Below are 5,567 nucleotides of genomic sequence, written 5' to 3'. Positions count from 1 at the left end.
AGCAGCGCTGCTCTTAAAGGTCATCCCAACCGCGACATCGAGCGCACTCAGTGCACAGTTAAAATCTCCGACGACCAGCCCTGGCTGCTGAAAGCAGCTCGCCTCCAGCTGCGTGAAGAAGGCGAGCCGTTTCGCTTCCCCACTGGGGGCGTAGATGTTGCTCAGCAGCACGGACTGTCCCGGAAACCCGAGACAGACCTGCAGGAGCCGGCCGTCCGTGTCGCGGTGCAGGAGCCTTACGCTCTCGTACACTCCCCTCCTCACCAGCACGGCCACCCCCCCCTGCTGCACAGGCCAGAGGCGTTGCTATAAAACAGCTCCCCGTCCCACTGTGCTCACACCTTCCGGACACACTCCTCATCCCAGAAGGTCTCCTGGAGGCAGACAACATCCGTCCGCCCCAGCAGAGCTAACACTGCCCCCAGCTTCGCTCCGTCCCTCAGCCCGTTGGCATTTAAAGAGGCGAAAGTTGCCATCACGCATATGGCCGGGAAAGAGTGAAGTTAATTCTCCGGCCCGCATGACAGTTCCCCCGCCCTTTCTGCCACATTCTCATTGCCAACACTCGCTGCTTCCTCCCCACCTCCTGTCTCCGCCACCGCAGAGACATCAGGGATGGGTCTGCGGACAACTCTTGAACTGGGCTTGAGGTTGGGCTGAGGCCTGACGTGGTGCCACTGGATCCCAGCTTTCGGGGGCCCAAGCGGTTGTACCCCGGCTCGCCCACTCCCCTCCTCCCTGTCCTCCCTCTCCACCCCATCCATCTTCATGCCCTGTAATTCCCCCCTCTCTGTCCCTGCCCCATCCATCTCCAGACACCCATCCTCCATTCCTACTTCCACCACCACTTCCCCTACCTTTCCTCCCACGACCATATCCAACTCCCCTTCCTCAGTCTCTGCCAACGGTGCCTGCCCGAGTATTGAAGAGGCTCCCTCACCTGGCAGGGTGGTGTCTTGTGGCTGCTGCAGGGAAACTGGGCGCTTCCCCTCAGGCTCCTCTGGGTCCTCGGGAGTCTGTTCGTCTGGGCCTATGTCCACCTTGCCAGGTTCTTGTCGCCGTTGCAGCTGCCGCTTGGTCACACGCCTCGCAGCAGCGCCTTTGCTGACCCCAGCAGGCTTCTCATCCCCTGGCCCAGAAGAGGGCCCTGCTGGCTCACCGGTAAGCTGGGGCACCGCTGATGGTGATGGTGGTGGTGGTGCTGGTGCCGTCGCCTCCTCCCTCTGCCTCTCTCCCTGCACAGGCTGGGGTGTCATAAGCCCACTGGTACGCTGAGGGGCCGCCTCTGGTGGTGGTGGTGCCCGTAGGATCTCAGCTGCACCACGCTGCACCACCGCCTGTTGTGGAGCAACCTCCCTCCGCTTCTCTTGCGGCACAGAGTGGGACGCAGCAGGATTGTTAGGTCAACGGGGCGCCTCTGCTGGTGGAGATGCTGGCTGGTCCCCGGCTCCTTTCTGCTGCGCTGTACCCAGGTTTTGAGGGGCCTCTCTCTGCCTCTCCCCCATCACTGGCTGGGGCGTTGCTGGCTCACTGGGGTCCTGGGGCGCCGCTGCTGGCAACTCTCCATGCTAAGCTGCAGCGGCCACTCGTAGTCCATCTTCAACCCCCCTCTGCGTTGTGGGCAGCTGCTCCTGCGGCTGCTGGATCTTCCGGCTCCGGCTCTCAGTTGCAGTTCATGAGCGTGTGGAGGCAGTCCGGGCACTTGGCAGCGGTGCAGTTCCTGGCGCGGTGGCCGGGCTGTCTGCACTCATAGCAGAGGAACTCGGGGCAGTCCTTGGCGATGTGCCCCGAGTCCAGGCAGACATGACACACCCTTTGTTGCTGGTCGTGGAGGACCCTGAAGTACTGCTCCCCCTCTGCCGTGGCGAAGCGGGTGCTGTATGGCAACGAGGCTAGATGCTTGGGAAAGTGAATCCGAAAAAACCTTGTGCCATCAGCAATGGTGGTCCCAGGGTAGTGGCGCATCCTGATGTCCGAAATCACTCTCACCCCTCAGCTACTCAGCTTCTCCTTGATAGTCTCGTCTGAGATATATGCCGGGAGGTGGAGAAAGGAAACCACTACCTCCTTCCGCTCCAGCCAGCGGCAGTAGCAGGGTGTGCCCTGCACATCCAGCCCCACAGCCACCGCGTCCGCATGTTCTTTTGAGTCCAGAGTCAGTTCAAACTCTTTTGGCGTCCGGGGGCGGCAGGCAAAAAGAGAGCCCTCCCCACAGATGCCATGCACCGCTGCTATAATAGCACCCACAGATGGTTTCTCCACGCCGCTCACATCCACCACAACAGTATGCGCCCTTGCAAAAACCCGCCGGGGGGATCGGTCTGAATTCCTCATCCTTCTCTTTCCTACACCACTCTCCTCCTCCACTACAATAACATTCTCTGCCTCCATGTTTTTTCCTTCCATTAAAACACAAACAGGACTCAGACAGCAACAAAAAAGCAACAACAAAAAACCAAAAGTCTCTCCCCTCCCCAAACAGCGCTAGGCTGAAGGGGAGGGCTTCGAAAATCAACCAAAAACACCAAAAAACCACAAAAATTCACAAAAAACAAAGTCTTACTTGAGACAAACAAATCCTCTATTCCTCTCCTTCTTCCTGCTCTCACGCTGACCACGCCCCCTTTGACGTCAGAGGGCCTGCTCAAGGGGGTGTGGCCGTAAGCGAGAGTAGGGGTCACTGGCACCCTTCTTATAGAGAGGACAGCTCCGTCACCTCTTTTACGACGCTGCTTTTTTTCCCTTGCGTTTTTCTCTTCTTCCCACGTTCTCTCTCTTCACTGTCTTCGTCCTCGCTCTATTTCACTTCAGCCTTTCACTCTTGCTTCCTCCCAATGAGGACGGAGCTGCGGGAGAAAGGGTGCTATAGAGGATCGCTGTGGAGAGCTGCTGCTATGCTTTGACATCTGAGCTCTGTGGAAAACGATCTCAATACAATTCTGAAAAACACGACTCCCAGAACGCCAGCCGAACAAGTCTCCACAGCCAAAGCGCTGTGTCTATTTTCAGCTGGCGATAAACCTTTCCTCGATCCTTTGCGGACTTGTAAAACTGTTCATGATCAGAATAAAAAACGCTCACGGTAATACACAAGCACCCGTGTCTCGCCAACGCTGACAAATAAACAGACGGAAAAGCCGCACTGCACGTGTTAACAGGGGAATGAGCGAGCGAGCGGGGATAGGGCGCCTCCTGCGCTTAAAAGCTTACAGCACCTGGTATTCCCAGATGGTCTCCCATCCAAGTACTAACCAGGCCCGTTCCTGATTAGCTTCAGGGATCAGATGAGATCAGGCGTGCTCAACGGGGTGTGGCCATAAGCGAGACCAGGGTTCAATGGCCCCTTTCTTATAGAGAGGACAGCTCCGTCACCTCTTTTACGCACTGCTTTTTTTCCCTTGCGTTTTTCTCTTCTTCCAACGTTCTCTCTCTTCACTGCCTTCGTCCCCGCTCTATTTCACTTCAGTCTTTCACTTGTAGCAGCAATGCTTGTTAATAAGACAGAATTAAGTGTTGCTGTGCTTTTCCAAATGAGGCCCCATCTCTCTGTTCATCTCTGTGGTGCAGCCACAGAGAAACTATTCATGCAGGCTGATTTAAAGATGTTTTCTTTTGTTAAGGGAAAGCTCCCAAATGGGGATGCACTTAGCTAAGCCTGGCTATCATGATCAATGGTCATCCATTGGCGCCTATCTGTCTAGGGAGTGCCAGATGGACATCTGGACTACATTCCTAAGTGTCAGGAGTAAGTGACTCATATCTCACCTTGATTAACCAATCAGGGACTGGTAGGGCCGAGTAACCCACGTGGGACTCTGATGCCCATGGAACTTTCAGCCAATGAACGAGCTGAAGTTCCTCCAGGTAAAAACAGGCAACACAGAGGGCCTGAGAGACTATTTCGTGGACTTTTCTAAAGGGAATTCAAAGGAGAATTCCAGGGCAGGACGGCCCAGGAGCAGAAGGCTCCCAAGGGCAGGACATTCTCGCAGCGCGCCTCCTGACCATCCTGAGACTCAGCCCGGACAACCACTGTGTCTGAGTTCCAAAACTTTCCTTTGTTCTAAGAGTCAAGAGCGGAGGTTGCCAGAGAGTAACCAGAGGATCCACCCGAGGTTAGCATCAGCAGCAAGCCTCATGAACAGGTCAGAACTGTGGACAGCTGAATCACTATTCAGAACTAGCGCTTCATCAGGAATGAACCGGTCTTCTTCCTGACCTGCTGGGACCCACAGTCATCTTTTCTCCTGTGCACAAACTTTGCTAGTTAAAGCCAACACTAACTAGCCGGTCAGTGAGCATCAGCAGCGCACCGTCGCAAGCCGCACAGCACAGCCTGGCACGGAGCCAGAGAGCCCGCAGGAGATCTGAATTCCCAGAGATTGGATGAGTATTCAACTTCAATGCATTACAGCTCGAGAATTCAATTGTTATCCCAACCAGTTGATATCAATTTAATTCCTAAGAGTTATGTACTTGTTTTGAGTATCTAATGTAGAAGATGTAACCAAGTTCAATTACGAAACAGTCTAAATGAATGATATACTGAACGTATGTCCTCTTGATATTTGTAACACTTCGTAACTGATTGAATATATATCTTTTGTATTCTGATAACCCTCTCGATAAGATCTGTTAGGTTTACATGCATATTCTATGTATTAATAAATGTATCCTCGTGTATTAGTACCTGTGTGTGTGTGCGTTGTTTGAGTTATATCGCATGGTTGGATTCTATTGTAAAGCCATCAAAAGAATCATTTTGTGATTTACGGCTACAATTAATAATTGTCCCCGTAAATGCCCAAACCCTACAGAACTGGTCCCTTCAGAGAGCACACTACTGTTTGATCGGTGTGTGGCAGGCGCACATCGCGAGCTTGTGTAGTGATCTGCCGGTCTGGTGTTATGCAAATGAGGCCGAATTGCGTCCCGGGACATGCTGCGAATGCGCAATGGCGACTGCAGATGTGTAGGAAACGGCACGCTCGTTTTCTCGTTTTGCCCACATTTTTGAGTGTTAGTGTGGCATGTGAGTGTGGGGAAGAGTGGGCACAGCAGGAGGCGGTGGCATGCAGGGCGAAGGAGCTGGCCTAGGCTGCGAGATTTGTGCTGTGGGTGCGGGCCGCTTGCAGGGGCTTGTACAACTCATACTTACCTGGTAGGGGAGATACCTTGATCAAGAAGGAGGTTCACCCAGGGCGAGGCTCGACCATTACACTCCGGCTGTGCTGACCCCTGCGAATTTGCAGATGTAGAGGCAGCTTCGATATTCGTTTTACAAACAGCTTTTTTTATATGTATGAGTCACACACACATGCCATAGCAACAAAACATCTCTAGAGATGAGGTTATAGATCATTTTTCTTGGAAGTGTTAAATATCCATTGAAATGGAAATCTAATTTCAGAAGCATCCAAAGTATGGGAGCCAAAGTAAGGGAATCCTTATGAAGAATCTAACTTTTAAACATTTTAAGAATAAAAAGGAGGGAATTGAACTGGAAATCTAATAAGTAAATTGATTCTTAAAATGTAGAGAGCTTTAGGAAAATATATAACAAGAAT

The 5,567-nt window shown here is 52.8% G+C and overlaps 2 pseudogenes; one reads left to right on the top strand and one right to left on the bottom strand.

Annotated features, from left to right (window-relative positions):
• Positions 1 to 3,203: 3,203 nt before the first annotated feature.
• On the bottom strand, positions 3,204 to 3,322 carry LOC148826072 (5S ribosomal RNA; annotated as a pseudogene).
• Positions 3,323 to 5,150: 1,828 nt separating this feature from the next.
• On the top strand, positions 5,151 to 5,294 carry LOC148826071 (U1 spliceosomal RNA; annotated as a pseudogene).
• Positions 5,295 to 5,567: the final 273 nt, after the last annotated feature.

This window comes from Atractosteus spatula, chromosome 10 (genome assembly GCF_055471065.1).
Source record: "Atractosteus spatula isolate fAtrSpa1 chromosome 10, fAtrSpa1.hap1, whole genome shotgun sequence".
NCBI lineage: Eukaryota > Metazoa > Chordata > Actinopteri > Semionotiformes > Lepisosteidae > Atractosteus > Atractosteus spatula.
The sequence above is the reverse complement of the archived record's forward strand: the minus strand, read 5'-3'. Positions and strand labels throughout refer to the sequence as shown.